At 43.3% G+C, this 25,624-nt stretch overlaps 1 protein-coding gene across 2 annotated transcripts in view; it reads left to right on the top strand.

Moving 5' to 3' along the window:
- The first annotated feature begins 3,164 nt into the window (after positions 1–3,164).
- Positions 3,165–25,624, top strand: part of chst8 (carbohydrate (N-acetylgalactosamine 4-0) sulfotransferase 8) — a 184,438-nt gene continuing 161,978 nt past the window's right edge. For both annotated transcript variants that reach the window (XM_084359893.1, XM_084359892.1), the window contains exon 1: positions 3,165–3,941. The gene's annotated coding sequence lies outside the window, so the exon portion shown is untranslated. The remainder of the gene's footprint in view (positions 3,942–25,624) is intronic.

Genomic DNA, 25,624 nt, shown 5'->3' with positions numbered 1-25,624 from the left:
TCATTCATTACTTGAGATCCATAGCTCACAAATTCGTCCACAGGTTAACCCACAATCAACAGCGAGAGGTGAAAATGAGCAGAGTGTGAACATAAGAATATATTTAAAGCAGGCCAGATGTTCGAGAACATTCGGAGCTATATCTGATCTGAAGTTATGAATCTTGCACATTATGCTTTTTTCCTTTACATCCATGTTGCGTGCCGTTAAAGGTGCACTACGTAGTTTTAGGGGAAGAAATTTTAATCAGAAGAGAAATATCTTCACTGACTGACAAACTCAATTTGTTTTCATGACTGAATAAACTGAATAAACAAACTGACCTTAAAGGAAAACACATTTTGTTTTTATGTGGCGGACCCTGCCACCTTTCTAACTTCAAACAGTGTTCTGGGGACCTTATTGTCCTCTGAGCAGCTTGTTTATTCAGTTATGGAAATAATCAAAGTTCTGAGATTGAATTTTTTTCCTCCAAAATCTACAAGGTGCCCCTTTAAAGACAACACCAAACTTTCAGAAAGAAAGCAAAGAAGACACACTTTCTCCTTGAAAGTTACAATATTCTGCGGGTGCTATATAATTGGCGAGTGTTTGCTCTGGGCCGACTTTGGATCCCAACATTATTGATCATGAGTAACACCAGATGCCAGAGTTGGATGAGCGATGAGCAGTGAGAGGACGGAGCTGATGAGTGTGCCATGAGGGGGTTGTTTGTCTTTTGGCCGGGGAATTGTGTCAAGACCCACAACCTTCAAAATCCGTCAGAAAACGAGCCGTCCAACAGGCTACATGTTCATCAAAGCACATTAAATGATCCCATCCACTTTGAGACTTTGTGTCTTGAGCAACGTCGTCGTCTGAACCACAAAAAATAAATGTTGAAATTGATTTGGCACACGAAATAGTAGACGCTTCGACACTTTTCAGTAGCTCTTAAGAACGAGGCATGATGAATTGTGTTTCTTCAGTGAACGACACACAGATGACACATCGCATTTGAGAGCGCAATCATGTATTCTGAGGTAATCTCAGCATCTCTTTGTAAGTCACTTGCACAGATTTACTCCCTCACCAGCACAAACCAGGCAACACTGATCATCTTTCAGCATATTTTCTCGTCAGGTCTGCAGATACCACACGCAGCGAAACGGCCCACAGTCCCAGCAGAGACACGCTGCAGCTGCTGTGCCGTGCCGCTTGCCTCTTAGATCTTCAGGACTTGGGCGATGTTTTGCCCCACTTACATGCAGCAGCTTTGTGAATTTAAAAAAAAAAAGGCTGCACAATAAAAACCCCTGCTTGTGCTGCAGTGGATAGCAAAGCCTTTTCTTGTGGGTCTGAATTAGTGTTCTTGGACTTGTACCCAGAGTCCCTGCAGCCAAACTAGAGCAGAGAGGAGAAGAGTTTCCCTTTGCTGCCTGACACCAGCAGAGGGGGGTGTGCTCAAGTCAGGAGGAGGATGTGAGTGTGTGGCAGCTGCGCCGGCTGAAGCCTCGGATGCTTCTTGGCAGCCACACCCTGAGATAAGACCACTTGTGACGGAAACACACAATGAGATGCAGCGATGTTTACTGCTAATTCGAACAGTCTCTGCAAAACGCTTCACACATCTGACGCTTTGCTAACGCAGTCATGTTCCTCTACATGCAAAAAATAGCTGGTTAAAATAATGACTGTTAAATATTACATGACCTCCGACCAACTCCAATAGCTCATGCAAGATAATAGAGATGAGCTCTCCAGGCAGTTTTGAGATTTGAATTAATCATCGGCCGTACTGCGAGAGACTTTCCCAAGGGTTCAGGATGTGAGATTTTTTTTTTTTTTTTTTTACTTACGCTCGCTGTCACTTAGGAAACACAACTGAAAAACACACACTGCCTGGGTGGATCCAGCTCCTGAGCCGGGCACAGGGCTAATATTTGGGCTTTTGAAAAAAATAAAAATAAATAAAAAACAGGTTTTAAAAAAAAGCTTCTGCAAGGCTTTATGAGATAGTCTGAGATGAATTATGCACATCCACTGGCTTTTGATATCTATCCCACAGGGCCTTTTCTCTTTTCATTAAAGCTCTATTTTTTCCTACTATGCATCCCGCTTCTTCTTCTTCTTCTTTTTTTTAGAGAAAATGACTGGGCAAAATCCTTTATTTCAAATCAGTGTATGATTAAATAGCTCATTGTGTGAGGCTGATGGCTGTTAACCAGCTGGGGGCTGTAATATTGTTTACACTGGCCTTACTGAGTGAGGCCAACGTGTTGGAGAGGCACAGAAAAGACTGACGTGACCTCAGATCAACAATCACAATCACACTGAGATCAACTGTTCACTGTATGGCAACGTCTATAAAGGAGCATCTGACTGTCTGCAACACTTGTCTGAGGCAGGTGCTCTCTCACATCTGTGCATGTATTGTGTCTCTGTCTATCTCCGCCTCGGATCCAAAAACAGGTTGGGCTGGAACAGCTGTCTGCCAAATGCAACCTGACATCTGACTGGAAATTGAATTTAGCTGAACTTAAAGGGACACTGTGTCGAATTTCAACATTTACAATATTAATGAGTTAATAACACAAACTCAGACATATTTATTTTTTCCATAACTGAGTAAACTGAAAATAAGGTCCCCAGAACACTGTTTGATGCTAGAAAAGTGGCAGGGTCCGCCACAAATAAACAAAGTGAAACTGTTTATGTACCCAGTAATGAAAATAGAGAGAGTTTGTGTATTTAGTTTGTTGAGGAAGTGAAGATTTTTCTCTTCTGGTTGAAATTCTTCCCCTAAAACTACGCAGTGCACCTTTAATTGCACTATTTCTTGGCGACATATGACTTCATATTTCTGCTAATTGCGGCAGAAATCATTTTTATTCACATGCTACAGTAAATGCAGACACACGAGTCTGTCCTCAGCTGTCCAGTTAATTGGTTAAAAGTCTGAAAGTCATCCTCAGACACATGGAGACGTTCACGGAGACTCCTCCACTTTGGCACTGCCTTCCAACTCATAACCAACAATTAATTTATAATTGCCTAATGACGTTGGACTTCATTAAGAGGATCTGTGCCTGTGATGAAAACGAGACACACACTTTAAACTCTATGCCGCCTCTACTGTAGCTCGGTCGCATTTATTTCTAACAGTATCGTGCAGGATCCGCTCGCAGCGCGCCTCCATCCCGCCGTTTGGTTTCGAAAAGACGGGCTCATAATAAAGACGAGACGCGGAGCTCATCCATATTAGAAGAGTCTTTAATGAACTCAGACCGTCGGAGACACTCCTCCTCCTCCTCCTCCTCCTCCTCATCCTGCTGCTGCCTCTGCTGCTGCTCCCGGCTCCGACCCAGCTCCCGCACCCAGTCGATGCGCGGGGAGGAAATCCACAGCCCCCATCTTTTTTATCAGCATCGGCATCGCCTTGAAGACAAAGAGAAGCGCACGCAGGATGAAGATGTGCTCCGATAGCGGGAGAGGACGGTCTTAAGAAAAAGTCACTGTTTCTGCAGCCTGGAGGGAAGGGAAAGGACGGGCGACCCGGGTTCCTTGGAGACTCTTCGGGGATGCGCAAAAAGATGTTGAGAGTAAAAAAGCGAGAGGCGTCGTGATTGGCCGCGCTCCTTTTCTGAAAGCATCAGTCACGGCGAGTCATGTTCGCTCCAGCCAGAGCAGCAGCGAGGTGGCGTCAAACTTGAACGCGACGTGTTTTCTCGAGTCTTTTTCCCCCCACAGTGGATGCGTTCACGACTAAAACTTGCACCAACCCAACCTCCCCCCCCCTCTCCAAAAAAGAAGAAGAAAAAAAAAAAAAAAAAAAAAAAGAGGCGGACGCGCTCTCCGCGGTGCTGAAACCAGAGAGACTGATCAACTAGTGAGGAAGCAGGAAGACGCTCTCACTTCACCACCTGCTCCGGAGCTTCATGCTATCTGGTAGCTTCAGTGAGGTAAGTCTGAACGCTCGGATGCAGTGTGCTGTGAGATGCAGATGAGCTGTTTGTTGTCGGGGATGTTACATCGCAGCGTGCACACGGTCTGTCCTGTGTCTATATCCGCTGTCCTGCATGTGATTTTATTCCAGAGCTGCAAAGTTACAGTGTCAGACTCTCTTCAGGTGGTCTGGCTCACACCTATGGGAAAAAAAAAAAGTGGTGGCCAACAGATCGCCTGTTGATCTCACTCTTTATGTTGCCAAAAATATTTTGTGTTACTTTCCACAGTCTGCAGCTGCAGCTTTCAAACCTTTTAGCAGCAAACTGAGACTGAATGCAGAAGAACTGGTGTTTATTTGTTGTCTTCTGTTTGCAGGCAGCAGCGTGTTAAAGGTGGTACTTTGTGGTTTTGGAGACGAAATTTAAACTCAGAATTTTAATATTTGCAATATTAATGAGGTAATTATTACATAAAAAAAAAAAAAAAGCTGTTCTCGGAGGAAAATAAGCTAGAAAAGTGGCAGGGTCCACCACATATAAACAAAGTAAAACAGTCTGGGGTTGTGTTGTCCTTTAAGGTCAGTTTGTTTATTCAGTTTATTCAGTCATGTAATTGTTTGTTTATTTATGTATTAAAAAAACAAACTCTTCCCCAAAATGACATAGTGCACCTTTAAGATTGATAAAGTTCAGTTGAGGAACAATGAAACCATTCGCTCGCTGCTTGAACTGTGTTTGTTTCCTGTGCTGCTGGATCACTCACACGTCTGTAGACGACACAGGGCAGATGTTTCCCTGACAGAGACAATGAGGAGAGGCTCTCTGGTTCCTCTCACATGTAAATACAGAGCCTGGTTTGGATTAAGGCGGCTGTGTGCACTACACGACACGCTTCTAACATAGTAAAGCGAGCTCTATGTGTGGATTTATGTACAGTACAGACTCGGTGCCTGAGGGAGCCAGTCGTTTGTGTGTTGGGCTCTCTCTTTGCTGCCTGCTGCTACCTGATAACTTCATGCTGCACACATCCCCACAGTGCAGCTTTTTTCCCCCCTTTTTTCGTGCTCCGCTTGTGGTTCCCGGGCTTCCAAAATCAATTTATGTTCAGTGTCTTTAAACAAAAACTTTGTAATTGATGATCAGGGTCAGTGATCCATCCCACAGTTTTTAATGGCTTTTATTTTTTTATTTTTTTCTAGTCTGGGAAGAACCTGTGGCTGCAGCAGCACAATCAGGAAATAGAAAAAAAGATCAGGGCTGTGCCGTGTTCGAGGCGTCACACAGGATTGCTGTGTTCACCAGACTATAAAAACAAAGCGCTGAATGCCGACTAGCCTCGGGCACGTGTTTTAGGGTTACGCCACTTTTATATCGCGCAAATGATGTTGCTCCATCATCTCGAACACAACCTGGAGCTTTTATAGTGACTTTAAAGCTCTGGATGCTTCCAGAGTGTTGTCCAAGGAAGTCCTTTTAAAGGCTGCCAAGGCCAAGTGGAGCTAACTGCGGTGGAGCTCCATTATGAAGCTTTGGAGTGGAGAGCCCGACCGATATATACTGGACGGTCGATTTTATGGCTCTATCACTGATATAGTTTATATGTTGTCAGATATGAAAACTTTCTTTTTAGAGATTATAATGCAGAAAAAGATGCTCATCGTTGCGCACACAGTCATTTCAGACTATAGAGTTTATTGCCTCCATCACACATCTTTGTCACGTGTTTCATAAGCTCATTTGATGGATCGTTGCCAAAAAAGGTTTCTCTATCGGCCGATATATCGACATTAGCATCTTTTACTCTCTGATATTGGTACTGGCAACCAAAAACCATAAAATTATGACCATTACTATGACAACACAACATTTCCCGCTTGTTTTTTCAACATTCACTGTGTACGTAGGTGGTCAGTTTAAAAAAGATCCTGAAAGTTTAGGGCTCTGGGAGATCTTTAATAGTGTTGTAGTCGCGAGCGCTGAGGCTTACTTTGCTTTCATTAACGACCCTGTCGAGCTGAGAGGGAGCGTGGGTGTCATCAAAGCAGAACAAGGCCCCTTTGAGGCGGAGAAACTCGTGGCTCAATGACTTAAGTTACGATTCATTTCAAAAGGCAGGACTTCATTTCAAAGGCGCTCATTCTCGTCCTTTGTATTGAAACACATTTGGCGTTTTTTGCGTTCCAGTCATTAAGTCCGTAAGAACCGAACTCTGCGGGGCTGGTGGGACACTTTGCACCTTTATGGATACTTTATGGCTGCAGTCACCAGGTTTGCACAGTGGTGGCTCAGATCCATCAGGTCTTTGACACTGAATGCAGCTTTCTTCGTTTCTGCGCCTGTTTTGTGTCAATGCTACACTTCTCATTGACAGGTGAGAATCCCTGCCAGTTTCCATGGCATCATTTCATCTGAGAGGAGATTGGGTTGTCTTCTTATCATGCCAGACTTTGTAATTTACACACAACACAGGTGTATCAGGAAAAAAAAGCCTGTTCAGGTACTTGACCCGTGTGCCGGGATGTTGATATCCGCTCCTCCTGCCGAGACAAACCCTCCACGAGATCATAAACAGAGCCGTAATTGCTAGTAAGGTTTGCTCGGCGGCTTTAATCAATTACTGCGCCGTCCTCCATCCGGGGTGGGAGACGGCGGGGAGGGAGGGGAGGGGGAGCGCAGGTGTCATCAAAGCAGAATGAGGCTTCTTTGAGGTGGGAAAAATGCGAGGACTCAATGACTTCACTCAGCTGGGTCACTGGACACACAGCGGAGCTTTGACGCGTACAAATTGTGCTTGAAGATGCTGCGCTCGTCCTGGGAGGCTCAGCGGCTGGCAGGGGACCAGCCGAGCGGGGACATTGCACTCCAGATGGCCCAGCGAGGCCAGAGGAAGAGAGCTGTCCAAGCCCAGCTGGGAGTAAGGGGAAGCTGGACTGCCGGTAGAGAGAGTGTGTGTGTGTGTGTGTGAGAGAGAGGAGAGAGGTATGTATGTGTGTGTGTGTGTGTGTGAGGGCGTGTTGAAGGAGAGGAAGAGAGAAAGAAAATGAGAGCAAATGGAACAGGCGCCTCTGTGTGTGTGTGTGTGTGTGTGTGTGTGTGTCTGTGTGTGTGTGTGTGTGTGTGTGTGTGTGTGTGTGTGTGTGTGTGTGTTTGTGTGTGTGTGTGTGTGTGTGTGTGTGTTTGTGTGTTTGTGTGTGTGTGTGTGTGTGTGTGTGCATTGAAGGAGTGACAGGGAAGCAGAAAGGGTCTGGAGACAGAAAATGAAAAGAGAGAAAGAAACAGGCGCATGAGTGTGTCTGTGTGTGGGTGGGAGAGAAAATGAAACTGGAAGAAGCGGGTGCGCGTTTGTGTGTCTGTGTGCATGTGTGTGTGTCTGTGTGCTTGTGTGTGATTGCAGAGAAAGCATCGGTGGGAGAGAGAAAAGGCAGGAGGGACCGTAAACCAAAAAAAAAATAAAACGAGGGAGAGAAAGGGGAAGTGAGTGTAAGAGGGGTGAGGAAGGAAGAAATTGGTGCGGTGGGAGGCTTGTTTTCATCTGTGTTTGTGTAGCGACGGGCTGACGGTGGTGTTCACTGATGATATTAGGCGGCGAATCAAAGCTGCGCAGGAAAAAATAACACACAGAAAACAAGCAGAACGGAGGGTTTTCTGACCTCTGACCGCGTGACGTCGATGCGAATGTGCTCCAGGCACCTGCCGCCCCCCCGCTGTGAGCTCAGAATCTGATATTCGCTCCTCGCTCTGATTGAGAAGACGTGTTGCATGTGGGACACCTTTTTTTTTTTTTTTTTCTCTTTTCTTTCCTGCGCCTTTACATCTCCGAGGCGTTGCACTCCCTCTAAAGTGAAGCCACCTGAGAGCGAGCGCGAGAGCACATGACAACACGCGGCGGCTTCACAGAGATAACTTCGCATCACTGTTTCCATTTGCGAAGCCGCTAGAGAGCAGACGGAGGGAGAAAGCGTGCTCTTTTCATTCTGCCACATCTGCTCTGTGATGGAATGGAGCATGATCTGCACTTTGATCACAATGAATTATTCCTATCCCCGGCTATAAATATGGTCTGTCCTCAGCGCCCAATCTCTCTCTCTCATTCTCTCTACTTAAACCAGGAATCTGTGCTCGCCTCAGAGCCGCGCTCTCCTGAGTGTGTCACTGCGGGCGTACTGCAGCTCTGCTTTTTTCTTCCTCGCGCTGTGAAGAAGACCAGACGCCCAACCTCAGTGAGAGCCTGTGGTGTCTCCTTGGAAATGTATAGATTCACAAAAAAAACCCCACTGATTACAGACATGAAAACAATACATATAAAAGTGCTAAAGAGCTTTGTGTTTCTCAGAGGATGAGGCTGGTGTTATATTCCCCCCCCCTCCTTTGCACAACATCTGTCTGTGAATACTTTCTGACTTCACTCACCTGCCTGCGTTACACCTACTCAACGTAACAACCGATTTAATTATTCATTCTTTGCAAAAACAGAGAAACACCATTTTTTAAATGAATAAACCAACACCAGTTTCCTTGATATTGCCTTGAGTGCACAAAAGAAAAAACATGATTCATTAAAACTTAAAGAAGTTTGAGATATGTTGCCAAAATAATCCAACAGGTTTGATTTATGTTCCTCGGACTGCACACACACGCAAGAACAACCGCGATTCATGAAAATGAATAAAAACTGAGATATTTGTTGCTGCTGCAGTCCGGCGCAAATGATCTTAATCCATAAGTCTCCTTTAAATATCCACGCATCGAGCGAGAGGGATCAGGCTTGTGAAAAAAAATAAGCAGAACTGAGAGTCAAGATGAAGCACCAGCTACTGACAGGTCAACTTAAAGGTGCAATACGCAAGAATTGGCCACCTGTTGAATTGATTCTCCCAACAAGTAGGGGCAGCATTATCAGCAGAGTATGTGCTAACTGCTGCTAACTGTATCATGACTGTAGCTACTGTTAGCCTGTTAGCTCAGTCAGCCGTGCAGCTAGCTGGACTACCAGAGGAGTGTTGGTGCTTTCACGGCTAACACAGGAGCTCAGGACTGCTGGGAGGCCAAGGCTAGCTGGTTAGCATGCTAACTTCAGTAGATATCTCTTGGGCGTCTTTGACTTAATGTCCAAACTGTTGTTTCTTCACATTTTGTTGATACTTTGTGACTTTTTGAGTGTTTTAAATAAATAATTCTGAAAAGTTTAGTTTGTTTTGTTGTAATTCAGTGGACTTTATGTTTAACATCATAACTGAACAAACTTTACTATCAGGAGCAGGTAACTTAAACTGTTAAGGCAGTTAAAGCGGCGTGTTCATGTTGGAACAACCTCGTATTTTTTACAGTGTAATGTAGAGCGCTGTCCGTGATGACGGCGGTGCTGAACCTGAACTGATCCAGTGACCTGAACACATGGTTGTAATTTGAAATGTCACAGGATTAGAGATTTATGGACGGATAGCAGTAACATCGGACTCATCATGACCTCATGCACGTTTTTGATTTGTTCTGTTTTTGTGCCATATCTCTCCTCCCCCCCTGCAATCCCTTCACTCCCCTCACATGGTTTTCCCACCTGTCTCCTCACCTGCAGCTCAGTAGTCCCTCAGTATTTATACAAATCCCGTTTCAGTCGCTGCTCGCCAGATTCTCCACAGTGTTTTTGATTCCTGCGTTGCCTGACCTGCCTGTTTCACCCCTTTTGCTGTATTTCCCTGCCTGCCCCTCATCAGATTTGTTTGCCTGTTAGCCTGACCTGACTAAATTACACTTTATTGCTACATTGTCTGCTTCTGCATTGTGCTTTTGGTTTCTAGTCAGCCATTCATCCAGAGACGTTACAAGACTCTAAAGTTGGTTTTTACAAAGATTATTTAGATCCAGTGGCACACAGCTTCATGATGGATAAAAACCTTTGAGTAAATCAAAAAGCCCTAAAAGGGAAAGCGTAATAAGTTGCGTGGACACACTCTTAGCTCGTGGCTATATTAACATTTTTATGCCACCATTGCTAACTACTCTGTATTTGCATGTATTTTGTCCTCAAACATTCAACAAAACAGAGATGAATAAGTCAAAGCGGACGGAGAAAACATCTGACATCTGATTGAAAACATGTGGATAGATATGCATTTCTGTACCTGGATGTCTTCTGGATGTCTGCAGACATCGCTAAATCAATCACAGACGACGTCTTAAAGCATCCACTAGGTAGATTTAGATGCGTCCCTCTATTTTGATCAGAGGCTATTTTTAATAATTACTCACATTGTCCTCTGTTTCAATGGATTTTCTGCTTACTATTTAGGGCACGGTCACAAATACACAGTGGTGAATATTTGCCTCCTGGTTACTTTGATTCTGTGCGATCGAATGGGCAAATAAAACATTTGCCTCTGTTTTCAAAGCAAATTTGCATCTTGGCTTCCTGTAGAGCTTAACATTGGTGAACTCTGACAGGGAGGATTTGCAGCCACAACCAAAAGCAGATGCGTGTGTTGGTCGACCCCTCGGACGGACCACAAACTAGCAAACTGCGTCCCGTGTGTCTTGGGTATGGACGATACAGACATGTCCCAAGATTTAGAACGATAATGTCATTTTAACTCCATATAGGGTTGACCGGTCTGTACATAGTTGCTAGGTTTGTGTTTTTCTTTTAAAAAATGTGATACGTTATTGAAGACATATGAGACATAGTGAGATATGGGGGATAACTGACCTGATGATCTGGCAACCCCCAGGCTGTACAGTACATTTTCAGCTAGCTGCAGCACTGGCAGGAACATCTGTGAGGTGAATGAACAACAAATTTAGCAGTTGGTGCTCATTCAACGATCAAAGAATTAAGTAAGTACGCTGAGTTAATTTGTGTTCAGCGGTCGAACCATTAACCGATGCTGTTATTGTAGCTTTGCACCAAAATGACCCCCAGAAAGTGAAAGATGGAGAGCCAACAGTGTTAGCAACAGCGAAGCTAACGAGAATGTTCTGTGTGTCTCGGACGTTGGTGACTCCTGCAGCTCGTAATTATGAGGCTGACATTATTCATGCCACAGCGTGTCCAGCCTATTAGTTTGCTGGGAAAAATCATGCATGATTATATTTTAGGGAAATGTCAGCAGCAGCAGCCGGACCAGCACAGAGAGGCTCAAGTAGGTGGAGCTGCAGGCTCTCAGGTGAGCTCTGATGTCATCGTGAAATTACAGGTAGGCTAATACAGAAAGCAGGAAGTGGAGTGAACCTCTATATGTCGTTCTGAAATGCTGCTTTTAGTCTCAGATTTACAATAATGCGAAAAATATACATAAAAAACTACTTTATAGATGTGGTGCTGCTCAGAGTCCTATAACTCATTATCTCAGTGAAAAGCGACACTGGGAAACAGACCATATCTCACTGGAACAGCACCAAACTGGACCTAGCCAGATGAGCTGGGACCGACTCCGTGTTAATACATCATTTCTAATTCACAGAGCCGACTACCAGCTCTTGACTGGCGTAATCAAAATGCCTCAGATGTGTCAGGAACAAACCACAGAACAATTCTTATGAGAACGTGGAAGCAGTGACAAAGAATGGCTTCGGGCTGCGCTTTAGGAACAAGACACAGAGACTGCATCTACGTATTTGTATATCAATGCATCCCACAGGGACGTGCTGTGTTTCTTTTCTTAGAATCACAGCCTGTGCCTCAGAGTTTGGCTAATTTTTTTTCAGAAAAATCCTAGTTCCTTTACACAGCCGCTTCCCCATTGTCTCGCAGCCTCGCCTACAAAAAGTACGGCGCTATCAACCTATCACCTCTAATGGGAACAAAAGGTCAGTCCTTAATTATTCATCCGGGATGTCAAACAATGCTTGCCGGCTGTTATTTAGGGTGGGGAGACCCATTGAATAATTCAGGGGGCAGGATTCTCTTTCCTCGGAGAAGCGGCGCGGGGGTTCAGATGTTTGTGAGAGTCTTATCTCGATGCAGGAGCCCTCTGTCATTCCTGAGCTGACCTTGGCTGTCACTGCGGAGGCAGCATGGGTGGCACAGAAGGTGGCAGGGACTCGTGTTCTTCCCCTATCTGCAGGCCTCCTCCACACAGCGTGAGGGAGTAGGAAGGACTACAGGGAGCTGGCTGCTCCCTTTCTAAGTTCCCCCAGTGTCTGTTTACAGTACACAACGTGCCACGCTGCGCCAGCCTGGTGCCAACGTATAAAAAAAAAAAACACACACAACAGATTACTCTTTTTACAATGAGTTATTCCGCTTTTCACCCGAGGTATGTTTCTGTTTTGGTACACTTGCCATGTCAATTGCTCTTAAGCGGCTTTCTAAAGATGTAAGGGGTGTTTATTGCAGCTGAAGAGGCAAAAGCAGATATTAATGCTATTAAAGTGCATTAAAGTGAAGAATGCCGTAATGTGAGTCACTTCCACGGAGGGATTAGAGGGAGGGCGGCGGGTAGGATCCTGAGCAAGGAGAGAAAGTGTTCATCTTGTTATGTGAGAGGCAGGAGAGGAAGGAGAGGGACAGACGAGACGGAGAGAGTGAGAGAAAGTGTGTGTGTGTGTGTGTGTGTGTGTGTGTGTGAGTGTGAGAGAGAGACACCACCCCTTCTGCCAACTCTACCATCTCTGAACAATAACAGAGGTCCATACACAGATACAGTGCGCGTCTATCAAGCAACGGTTGGCAAGCAGCCCAGAAGGAAATCAAATGAGAGGCATGTTTGTCGTTGTAAATGCAATCAACAGAATGACCCTGTCTTCCTGTGGCGACTATCATGCTGCTGTCTGCACTGTAGCACCCGATGACGGCAGGGGAGATTATTCGGACTGTGACGGCTCTGCAGTTATGCATTAATACAGTTATACATTATACAAGTGTGATGCAGCGATCAATAGTTCTGGATAAGATGTATGTAAGTCTTCAGCTGCATTAAAGGATACTCCTGCTGGATCTGATCAGGTTTCATACGACTAGTATTCTCACACGTACAAATATATAGTGTGTAACATTTAAAAACAGGTAATAGTTCACGGTGCAGTATGTAAATTTGTGAATAGTTACAAAGGAACGAGTGAGGAAGGAATCAGGAACGACTTGATAAGTAAAAAGTCATTTAAACAACATTTTTTACCTTCAAAATAACAGCTTCAAAATCATGTTGATGCTACAGTGTCTCCCCCATCACTTGTTTCTGCACTATGTAACCTCAGTGAGAGGGTCGGATCACATCGATACATGCATGTTTACTTCAACATATATGTTTTCACCACACAACATTGTTATGATGTCATGAGTTTTTTTGTAGTCAGCACCGACGTTACGTCTGACAAACTGTTGCAGATCTGGGATTTGTATTTACGACAGTGGTGTTATACTGAGAAACTATGGGGGGCGCCAAATCGCACAAACATTTCAACATAATGTTGATTTAATAAGAAGTTCCTGCTCTGAAATGAGGACTAAATAAACCCTAACCCTTTATTAATGAAGAAACCAGTGACGCCAAGTGGCCGTATTTATTATTATCACAGCAAATGAGGAAGTCAGGTGAGCACAAAGTCTGCATACAGAGGAAGTGGATGAGTCAGATACACTCAGACTTTCACCCAGGAGACCACTGTATGTGTAGTGCATAATTTAACTTGCATACATATATATGTTAAGTGATGCTCTTATTTTAACACAAACCACAATCTTTTCCTAAACCTAACCAGCAACCACACAATGAAGGGCTGGTACACCCGGCGCTGGTACGCTGCGACAGTCATGTTGTACTGGAAGTCACTGGCCGTCAGCCTTTTCAGTCTTTTAGGTTTGAGGGTGTGTTGGAACTCGTATTTGATTCGATTAACCGATATTTGTGGACTCATTATACTCATACATTATACACATACACACAGAAACTGGAACTGTGCACGCAAGTCTGAAAACCCGAAGCTCATGCAACAAAAACAAAACTCCAGACTGCCAAACTCCGAGCACGATCCACTGTTTTCACCCAAATAGACGCTCAAAATCAATTTTGCAAAATTTCAAGGACTGTACAATTTGGCAGCAGTCTTTATACCATATGTACCATAAAACTGCAACTAAACTAAAATGAAAAACACCAAATGTAACAATAATAAAAAGAGACAGGGAAATGATTTCTACACAATTTTATACAGTTACGTGAGGCAAAACTATTTTGATGGTGTTTTATAAGAGTATCACGTCAGTGTGTTAATTATGTAAGAGATATTCACACGAAGCTTAAAGAATTGTAATGTCGTACCTCCCATCTGTTCCCTCTAACTCATCATCATTAGTATTTGTAGTTACTTTTAACTACTTCATCATTAATTGTCGTGTTAAACTGCTCCTCACTCATTCCGGGGCAGTACAAAATGTTATCGAACCACAAAAGAGACAAGATCTAATCGTACACATGCCAGGCTGGACAATAAGCAGACGTTGCCATCTCTGCCAGTAAACATGTTTTTTTTAAATGTATGTATTAGCTGTCTGTCTGTCTGCCTGCCTGTCTATGTGCCTAACAGTGTACAGTTTAGTTGGATCAGACTATGGCAGCTACTAATCATGAGTGTTGTGTGTCGTGTCTGAAGCGTTTAAAATTAAAAGTCGCCCCGCTCCGTTCAGGATCCAGGCTGACGAGTCGGAGAATGAAAACCGATGCTCAGGGGTCAGCGTGTGATGCCAGTATTTCTTTGAGAGCCGCTGCCCTTATTGCCACCAGACTTTGAGCAGAGCAGTGACAATGCTCGTTTATCTTGGATAGCTGAAAGAAGTGGTCGGGGAGAATCAGGGTTTTTTTGTAGAAGTGAAGAGGATTTGGCTCAAAGACAGCGAGGAGCGAGGAGTTTTTTTTTGTTGTTGAAGGCTGACAAGGTGATTGGCTGAGAGGCTGATGCCGGGCCAGGTGCACTTTAAGTTGGAAGACAGCGTGGTGCCTGGAAGACCCAGAACCAAGGACACGAACATGATCTCTCTCAGCCTCTCTGCACTGTAGGGCTCTTAAAACATTAACTCTTCTGGAACCGCACATGCCCAGGTGCCGGGGTGTTTGATCAATTAGGGCCAGAGTGTTGCTGCCCAAGTTAATTACACTAATCTATTTTGCCTAAGCGTGTCAGTGAAGACTTGGCAACACAGTCGGGTCTTTCTGGACGGAGCAGCGAGGTCTTAATTTGTACTGTAGATGGGCCCGAATGGGTTGTTCGTTCCTTCACAGAGCAAACCAGGCAAAAACACTGATAAGAGAACTGATGCCTGTTTACAGTAAACATTGATATAACACATTCACAATCAGATTTTGTGATTTGAGAGGCTGCATTCAGTTATTTTAAACATTTCTACGAACACAGTCATGTCCTGTAAGAAGAAATATCATGGCACATTTAATCAGCTAAACTAAAAGCTGTAGTTATAATCTGTTCCTCGTGTTAATGTAGAGACACACATGTCGTTTCTGCTGCTGGAGGATCGCTGCAGGTGACGTCATTAACATTTTCCCCATTAAGGACGTATTTCTCCCCTCTCATCCCACCTGTTATTGATCAGGATGATACTTTTTAATGACCCGTCCTGCCTGATCCACGGACTGAGAACCGTGCACACACACAGGGACGCAGCACACCTCCTCCTCCTCCTCAGATAAATATCAGTGTATTTTGTCATATGTTGATGGGACAGATGGTAGTGAAACAGCGGGGCAGAGGGTCCAGCAGCCGACCACTGCCACTGTTTAATATGTGCCACGAGCAAAATGGACCTGGACACGCCCTGAACGCACTAGCGCTGCGCTTTAGACCACATGCTACAGACCGTCTATCTAAATAGGGCCGATTGTTTTGAGTCTTTAATAAGCACGAGTGTTTTCATTACATATTAAATTAAAATGATGTGTTTTCATTGATATAGGTCATTGAGAGGGACACGTCTTTAATCTGATGGCTTCACACAGCTTCAATTTACCTTTAAACTGTAAATCATTCAGTTCCTCTGTAATTGAGTCAATACAAACACATCTTCCTTGATTGTTGTTTATTGTTAAGTGATCAATTCGTGCGCCACCATAATTACACCCCCCCCTCCCCCACCTCCCTCCTCTCGTAGAAAAGAAAATGAATCCCATTTTTTTTTTTTGGTTATCTGCTCCTCCATATGATTAAACAAGAACCAGAGGCAGCGGGTCGCTCATTCAATTAGTGTTTCATTTACCACATTTAATTACCCACAATCCCCTGCCCTCTTTGACCCTGCAGGAAGCCTCATATGACTAATGAGTGCACTTACCTGATTTCCTTGCTTGGGAAATCGCATCAGGAGGGTCTATTTCCCATCATCTGCTCACAGGAAGGCAGTATATATATGGCGTGTGAAGATTAAAGGATTTTTTTGGGGCGGTTGGGGGGAGATGAGTATGTATTTACCTGGGCAGAGGTTTCATGTCTGCATTGAAAGCCCCCTGTGACACTTCAAGCTAAGTCACCTTAGACTCCAGCCAGACACTTTGATCTTGCAGAAGTCTATGTTGCACACGTAGTTACATTTCCGACTGTGCACCTGTTGAACACTATGCTGGAAAAAGTGCAACTTTCTTTGCCTCACATGGAAAATTATTCCCCGCACGGTTTGTTTTAGAAGTTGAGGCTCGGGTGCCACTTCAATAAGCCCTTCAGCCGAGCCCTCGGAACAGTCTCCTGCTTTTTGGACTCAATTGTACAAATTCTCATTTGTTCTGATTAAACATTCAATGTCTTCTTTATGCCACCTCATTTTTTACTTCTGGAAAGCTAAATTACAAAGTTTCTACATTTTTGCTTCATTGAGCTTTTGTCACACTCACAGCTGGCGTGTGCGAGACAAAAACTCAGAGAAGAAGAAGGATTACAGCTCGGCACCAACAACACCCCGATCGCTTCCAACATGTGAACGCTGCATGACCGTGACCTGGCACGCTTTTCCTCAGGATTCACCAGCAGGTGTTGAAATGCTTCAGATACACCAAACTGCATCATGGATATTCAGTATCATATCAGTTCAGTGACTGCCGCAGGCTGTGTTTTACATCACACACCCGGCAGATGTTAGATTATACTGTATTTTCTTCTTTAAACACTTGTTTGTATGTGCTACACTCCCTCACAGTAGCTGTAGCATTTCCTCGGAGCGAAATGCATTCGGTATGAAAGATGAGACTCAGAAATCTCAAGGTTAGAAGTCACAAGAATTCGCCCACTGAATACTTGAAGTACTTAAACAAAAGAAAGGCTCGTCACGAGGTTTGATAAAAGGAGAAAACGTGGTGTTCATTACACAATAGCTGCGTACATGATTAAACAGTTAAACCACTCAGTTTGTATAGTGTTCTTAATATCTGTTAAGTGGTTTAAATGAGGTCTCTAACCCAAACTAAACTGCGTGTTTTGCTCTCTTTAATTTGGCATGCAGATAATGATCTTCAAGTCACACAGAGGGAGCTGCAACACATTTTTTTAAACTTTATGGTCTTGGCATTGAAGTCTGAAGAAATCCACAACACTTATACAACACTGCTATAAATAAGTGAATCTGCCTACAGTCGTCCAATGACCTTTTGTGAGAACTGGTCTGCTGGAATTTGGTCAGACTAAGTCGACTCGAGGCAGAATTCGCTGCAGTGTTTGTGGCCAACTCTTTTATAAAAACATTTTTTTTTTCAGATTGTTGAATTAAATTAAGAGGCGTGCTCTGTGCTCAAGTTTCTGCAGGGGCGGTAAAGTGGAGTGCTCCCAGGCCGCTGTCAGAATTAAAGTTTGAAATGAGCTATTAGCTTTCAGCCGTGATCATTCTGGGAAAACTTCATTTCTTGCGCCTTGTTATGATACACACCTGCTGTATAGCACATTAAGCAGCAGTGGAAAATAGTTTTCCTTCAACATAAGTGCTTTGCTCTCAATCCTAATGCAGGGTGGCTATTAATATTTAAGATTAAGAAATCCAGCATTAGTGTCCGAGTACGAGCTCAGTGTCGATGTCTTCAGAACGACTGTGATGAGTAAATTCTTGTGGTTTTGAAAAAATGAATAATGATCCATTTATGCAGCCATTAAAAATTCACATTAGCATTCAGTTACTGTTAATCTAATGGGAGTCTATTAGGCTTTGGTAATTTAAGCCCGGTACAGGTATTAAAATGGGTACAGCAGGCCATCGTGGTGGGCTAGGAAATTTGATTATACGCCTTCAAATAACTTCCACCATAATGTAGTTAACATCGTTATATCCCGCTCCGTCCACACACTCCTGATCTGTATTTGTATTGTGCATCCTGACTCCTGTGTCTGGTTATATTGTCACAACAAAAGCACTTTTGTGAAGGTGAAGAAAAGGTCGATTTTCAGTTAAATGTTAATAAAGTAAACACTTCTTGTCTTGTGCTTCAGGTCGTTGTTGACTTTTTTAATACTTAATTTATACCACAATCTCTCTCTGACCTTAGACGAGTGCTGTGACGACCTAAACATAAACATAAAGTGTAAAATGCTTTAGCTGAGATACAGAACGACTGACCATATTCACACAGCGGCCATTTTCCTCTGACGTCACGCTCAGGGTGGGAAGCTCGAATGCTGTGATAATGTCTACGCTGCTGTTTTCTAGGCTGCAAGTCACATAAATGTAGAGAATCTGACAGATTATCATTTCACAGCTTCATGATTGATCAGCGACTAAAAAAAATATGGATAGTGAAAATATGGAAGAACGTTGGGCCATGTGAATGGATTATCATGCGTTTTACCTTGAAATCTGGCACAATCCATTGTCTTTTCAGTTGCTAATCAATCAAGAAGCAGTGAATGATAACAAATGGTTTTTACGAGTAGCAACCTACTCAGAGGAAAATGGCCGTCGCGTGAATATGGTCTTATTTGCAAATATGTCCAGTGTCAACATTTTGCAACCTGCCACATACTGTAGGTTAAATGACATTTCCTCAAAATGTAGATTTAAAAAGGAAAACATAATCGAGGTTGAGACTTTGCTCTCCAGGAGAAACAACAGTGTCTCAAAACGACGTACATAACAACACATAAACACGCCATCTAGTGGCTGTAGTTATTATAACAGGAGCAAAGGAGACAGACAACAAACTAAACTTCAGACTTTACACAGGAGATAATGATCCCTGAACCTGAAAGTGTAAATCATTTCCATTAAAAAAAAACATTAAAAGATTTTCTAAAGTTATCTGGTTTTTGTTAGCTTCCAGTTGGGATCGCTAGATGAATGGCTAACTGAGCTAACTTGCTAACAACAGCTACAGTTCGCAGCAGAGTATGCGTTCGATGGTTGGTCAATTCTTGCACGTTTAACAAAGCACTCCGCTGAACCACGATCTTTCCCTCAGTTGTTTTTGTACCGATACTTAAAAGAGTTATCGCATCATAAAACAGATTTATTGTAAGATTTATCAACCTTGTTTTGGAAAAGCACGGAGGTGTTTGTGCTGATCAGAGGTGTCAGATCAGAAAACAATTCTATATGTCATCCCAGAGGGCATATTTTGACGTTTAATTTGAAGGAGCTTTTGTACAGGAAGCTTTATGTTTCCAGCAGACATGGTTGTTATATAGAGAGTGAAGGCTCACTTCCAGCTCAGTCTGCCTCATCATTCACTCAGGTATAGTGTACAGTAGATGTTCACATCTTGTTCACATTGAGAGCTGCCCAACCACTGCCACTGCTGGCTTGTGAACAGTTACTGAGGGTTTCGGAGAGCATTACTCATTCCCTTTTCCCGGGCCAGACTTTCCCTGTTGCTCCAGGAAATCAAACTGGCACCTTCTTGATCACAAACCTGCTTTTGTTTCCTGCCTGCTCGTCTCATATGCTGTGTGATCCTGCTCATGTTTGAGCACGCCGGCCTCGTAAGAACTGGGCTGTTGGCCTGAGGTACCTGTGACATGTATCCACTTATCTGCACAGGCTTTACTGTAGACCTCGACTCCACGTTCAATACTTTATCGACATGTCAGCCAAGTTGACAGGAGTTTGTCAACTCCAACAAAAGGGAATATTGAAGTTTCAAGTCTGGTGGGTCCTTTTTAAAGAGTTTTGAAATATTGTACTTCCTGGTCAGAACACAACAGATCATTGTTTGCCGAAAATAGACTACACTTACTTGTTTTACCAGGCACAGCTGCATTGTGTTCGAGCTGTGACGTGGACTGCTGTAGGTCCGATCTCACTGATTTTGTTGACTTGCTTGGATTTGTTGATAAGGTAATTTTTCCTTGATTTCAAGTAGGCTATGTAGTTAAATAGTTTATTTCTTTGTATGTGTAATTCTGCCTCGATGAAATAATTCCCCTCAGAGCTATACTCAAGTGTGTTTATTTGTACACCATCAGGTCCATCCGATGTAGACGGCGATCCACACACACTTATATTAATGTATAACTTGCGCAAAACAAACAGATGACCGCATGGCGTGATACATCCGATGGTCAAAAAACGTTTGCTTCTCCGGTAAACAACACACCTGCTCTGTGGTTACTGCCTCACCAACTTGTACTCCACATACCACCAGCTGTGCAAAAAGGGAATTACAGCCAATGAACATACACACACACACACACTCACCACTTATATACACGAACTAATGAACATGATACAAAAACGGCTCCAACAGTATGTCCGACCTGATTCAGGAGTCTGCACAGGGTGTTTTACTTTGAAACGTGACCGGATGCTCTGTGCCGTTCCTGCGTCTGACTTCCTGTCTGGTTTCATCTGCGCAGCTTCAAAAATAGATTAGTCACGTCTTTGTCTCAACGAGCCTTGATCAGAATCAAGCTGTTGAGTTAAACTTGAATGTGGTTGTTAAAACTTTCTTTCTTTTTTTCTCCGGGTTGAAGGAATCCATTTTCTTTCATTGATTGTATTCTTTAAAATTTACTACAAAACTGGGGATTCAGTAACCCTGAGTTAATAATGCAAACGTCCTCGCACTTCAACCACAGAGAGTAAAAATTATATGGTTACAGCCAAGGTGAAAAGAAAATGGAAACTTTGAAATACAAATACGTTCCCTGCGCACAAAGTGAAAAATATGTGCTTTTTTTCCCCAAACAAATGGGTCGTTAGATGAGAGACGAATAAAGAGTCAGCTGGAACAGAAGAAGCGTGGAGTGTCTTAGAAAAACCTCTCTGCAACGTAAAGACTCTGGTTAATCTGGTGAATATTAAGTTTCACATCAGTTGTAATCACAGATGTAATGCCACTTATCAAAATGTATTTAATTTCCACTTGACAATCCAGGAAAACATTTCTGTTCAGTTTGTGTTGTCACTACATAAATTAGCGAGCGTCACCGTCTGGTCAGTTTCACAGAGGATGTCACAGTATGACACACTCAGCCACTATGGATTAAAACACATAACCGTTGATTTATTTTTAAATTCTTAACAGCACACTCAGCAGTAAAGATTATATCAACACGTTAAGATCGAAACCTTAGGAGAGATTTTTTTAATATCTCCTGCTGAACATTACCATTGTTATGTATCTGGGGTGGCTGTGAAGACACACAAAAAGCCATTAAATAACACTTTTTATTTTGCAGTATTATACCAAAAACCAACAATACATTTTTAACAATATCCCACCAGTTACCAAGACAACTTTAAGTGCAGTGTGGGGTAACAAAATGGAGAGATCCAGTCTTTTCATTAGATTTCTTTGTATAAATCTCATTTACTGCTCATCGGGCTAAATAAGTCAAGAAAAAACATGAAACAGATCATGTGCAGGTTGAGCCGGCAACACGTGCATCTATAATTCATGATTTGATCCAGTTCGTTTGTTCTTATGAAGCAGTCACACACAGAGAAATGCACGATGCACTTCAGGAAAAGAGAGGCACTATACAGTACGTTGGAATAGTGGGATCAGACCCCGAGATATTTATACCTGCCGTCTCTCACAGGGAGCTGTCGGTTTCCCGCGAGGTCTCACTTTGTAATCACATCCCCCACTTCAATTTCTTCTTTTTCCTGCGCAGACAAACACTCCCCTCCTGTTTATTGGATAGTAAACAAACCCCGATCCTCGGCTCAGCTTTGTTAACGCGTCTGTTGTACGAGAATATTATGATGACGCAGCGATGACGTCACCATGTAGCAGGGACTGAGTCTGTGGAGGAAAGGGATGGTTGGTTCAGATGTGCAGGTGGCATGGCTGTAGAAATGGACACTTTGGTCCACAATTGAATATCTCAGCAGCTACGGATGTATGAGGATGTATCCCACAGCCTGCAAATATCTCAAACAAAACCATGAAACCTGGTACAGCAGCCTGATGTCACATTCAACACATCAAATACATTAGCTTGGTCAGTGGCTCTACACTTCAAAGTTCATGCTGTAGCCTGTAGCGTCACTTCTTGAAGGTCATTTCCCTGAGGTTTTATCCCAAAATATGACCTTTTCCTAAACTTAGCCGAGTTCTCACAACAGTCCAAAAGTCATTTTGTGTATAATATGTGGAATTTGCATATGTATTATTGCTAACTTGATGTGCAAAGCTGAGGTAGGTAGAGCATCGTAGCTTGAAGCTTGAGGCCACTGACCGAGCTGTTGTATTTGATGAGCTGGGAGTGAAAACCTGTTGGGTACAAATATTCATGGTCCCCAGATGATGGACCCTAATGATCTTCCTCTAACCTGTCTCATTTCTGGCTTTTACTAAAAATCCTCATCAGTTATTTGGGGTATTGCCATGGCATTTGATGAACATACCCATGGTGCCCCGAGAATGAACACTGATGACTTTTCTGATGCTCAGGAGCAGCTTTAAACTGGCCAAGCTGACACACATATTTTAATCACCAGAAATTACCAACAAATTATATTTTTTCAGTGTTGATTCTGTTCCTATAGCTCACATCAGCAGTGACTTGTTGTGTGAAACTGAGCGGCAGGCAGCATCGTACATCAAACACCGTGAGAAAATGGTGCTGAGGTTCACCATGAAATGAAAGGGACTCTAACTCGTCCTCTCGGAGATCCTGCAGCAAACTTCAGAGTAACAAAAAAACATATGCTGCAGCTGGTGACACTTTCTTCACGCTGTCTAGTGGCTTCAAGGGTTTCTGTTATTGTAATTATGCTCAGTTTAGTGAGGCAAACAACCTGCAGGCAGAGAGACCTCGGTTTACAGGACTGCTAGATCCACCTGATATCAATACGTCGATGCATTACATCAAAACACTATATGAAAATGCATCCTGACGTCAGGGAACCACACACACAGGACAGTACTTTGTATATCAAAGTATAGTAAAAGTACGTGAGATTCAAAGACTTTACTCAATGAGTCGGAGCACTTTCTGTACTTTTTATGCACAAACAAGAAAGACGTTCAGTGTCTGTCTGATTCCACAAATTGGCAGCCTTCTCTCAGTTTTTTTTAAACAGCACCGTTTAGCCTTGAGGTTTAGATACTACTGTTAAAGTGAGTTTAAAGCCCTCTTTATATGGTGCTAGTACAACCTGTAGCCCTCTGGTAATTTGTAATAAATGTGAAGGACATCTGTGATCTCAATCCTGTGTGAATCGGCTATGTGTGTAAACTGTAAAGCAAAAATTCCACTGCAAAGGACCAAACACAGCTCCTGTGATGATATTAGTCCCACGCGAATCAGCATATCGGTGATTTGGGGTTGTGTTTCTTTCAAAACTGCCTTACTTAGACCTTCATCAGGTTATCTTGGAAGATAATCCTATGTCGGCCTTCGGTCTTCTCCGATGCACCTGTCGACCTTAAGGTGTGCAAAAGCTGCACTCTGGACAACTTTAGTATGAAATTTGACCACAGTGGTGAAAAGCATTCATCTGCTGTGCAGTGTGTTTGCCTATATTGACGTTTAAAAGATGACAGAGAAGGTTAGGAGCAACCTAAACTTGCTAAATTCAGCCAGCTCTCAGGCGATGATGCAGGGACCGTATACAGAGTGCAACACCGAAACAGTGACACAAATTTCACTCAACACGTGTCACACGTAAAGTTTTAATCTCTGGTCTAAGCAACGGGAGACTTTGTGTTGTATTTTGTCGGTAGTTTCTGCACTCTGGCCCGACAGCCGGCTGCACATAGAGAACAACATAATCTGTCCAGCTCTGTTGGATCCGAATCAGGTTGAAGCTTGTTGTGTGTCCTGACTGAACGAGGCATCGTTTGTGTTTTGACAGCGTTTCTCTTCTGGGTTATTGATCCTGTAGGTTCTGATCTGTGAATATCATTCCAGCTTAACAGAAGTGGAGATAATGTCAGTAAGTCCAGACTGCATTTATCCTGTGTGACTGCGCCACACGAAACACAAACGTCGGGTGGTAATTTCTAAATCCCACGAGGTCCCCTGATGATACTAGTCCCGTGCGATTAGGGCTTAAATCATCCTGAAGTATGAGGTCATCATTGTTAAGGCTATCTTTAAACGACTGACGCCATTTTAAGATTTTAATTGCGTGGTTGCTCAGTCTATATATCTCTAAACAGACTCGCATTACAAATTTCAGGGTGTCTCTTGTCCACATCATAGCGCATCTATATTAAATGTAATGTGTTTATCTTGCTATGAAAGGGTTAATAACAGCGAGGACGTTGGAAGATGAAAATGTCCTCTGTGTTGCTGTAACATCAGACCACACGCTGGAAATAATTCCACCCTGTGACGCTGATTGTGCCGATGACTGATGCGCTGCTGCTGCAGTGAGATATATGTTTCTGTCGTCACAATTACAGAGCAAAGACGAGGTAGAAAGGTCAATAATGTACACTAATCCTGCGAGTTACAGTAAAATATGGGACCTATTTGCAGAGGTGTAATCAGTCTGATTTATCCGCCGCTCTTTCCGCCGAGCATATTAATGTCGATTAATCAAACTAACACAATCCCAGCTGGCTTTGAGTTCTTAATGTCAACCGGGTTTCTCTTTTATAGCCCGCGGAGTAGCCGAGAAATAATAATTGTCCTTTTTAAAAAGTGGCTGGTGTTCTTCAAGTTAATGGGCACACCTTGAGGATTTTTTAATTTGGTCGGCTGAACTTTCTTCTTGGTTCGAGGTTGACCTTGAGCCGCTTTACGCTGTGAGCGATGTACAAGCAAACTTGATTAACTACTTCTGGATTCAGTCAATTTGTATAAAAGGTTCAAATATCCTCTTTCCCCTGCCGATCTGAGCTTTTTTGGTAATTAACTACCAAAGTTTTGCAAGCCTCTACTTTTTTTTTGCTGAGTCAAGTTCAGAGTGAATGAATGAATTGTGTCTTGAGTCAAAGGTGCAGCTGAAATCTAACTAAGCAGGGTTTTTTCCTGTGATGTCAGAGCTGCTGTTGGAGCCTCTGTCCAGTAAAAATGATTAGAGTTGGAGCAGCCAGTCAGTGGACGAGGGGTCGTGTGGGGGTCAGGGGTCAGGTGTTAGCAGGGTTAACCAGCGCTCACGCCTCAGGCCTCAACCAGACTTTCTGAATTAAAGAAGGTTAAATGGGAGAGGTGAGGGCTTTCTCAGAGCTGTGCTGGTCAGTTTTCACTCAAAAAGCTCAACATCGAGATGGACTTTGGTAGAAACATTTCCCACAGGGTGCAGCACCGTTATCAGGTCAAATTTTAAAACTGCTGTAAGCGTTGTCGTCGTTTTAGCAATCCCCTTCCTCCTCTCTGTGTCACCA

Source organism: Pagrus pagrus (genome assembly GCF_965226575.1).
Source record: "Pagrus pagrus genome assembly, chromosome: 1".
NCBI classification, from domain to species: Eukaryota; Metazoa; Chordata; class Actinopteri; order Spariformes; family Sparidae; genus Pagrus; species Pagrus pagrus.
This window is presented reverse-complemented; position numbering and strand designations above follow the sequence as displayed.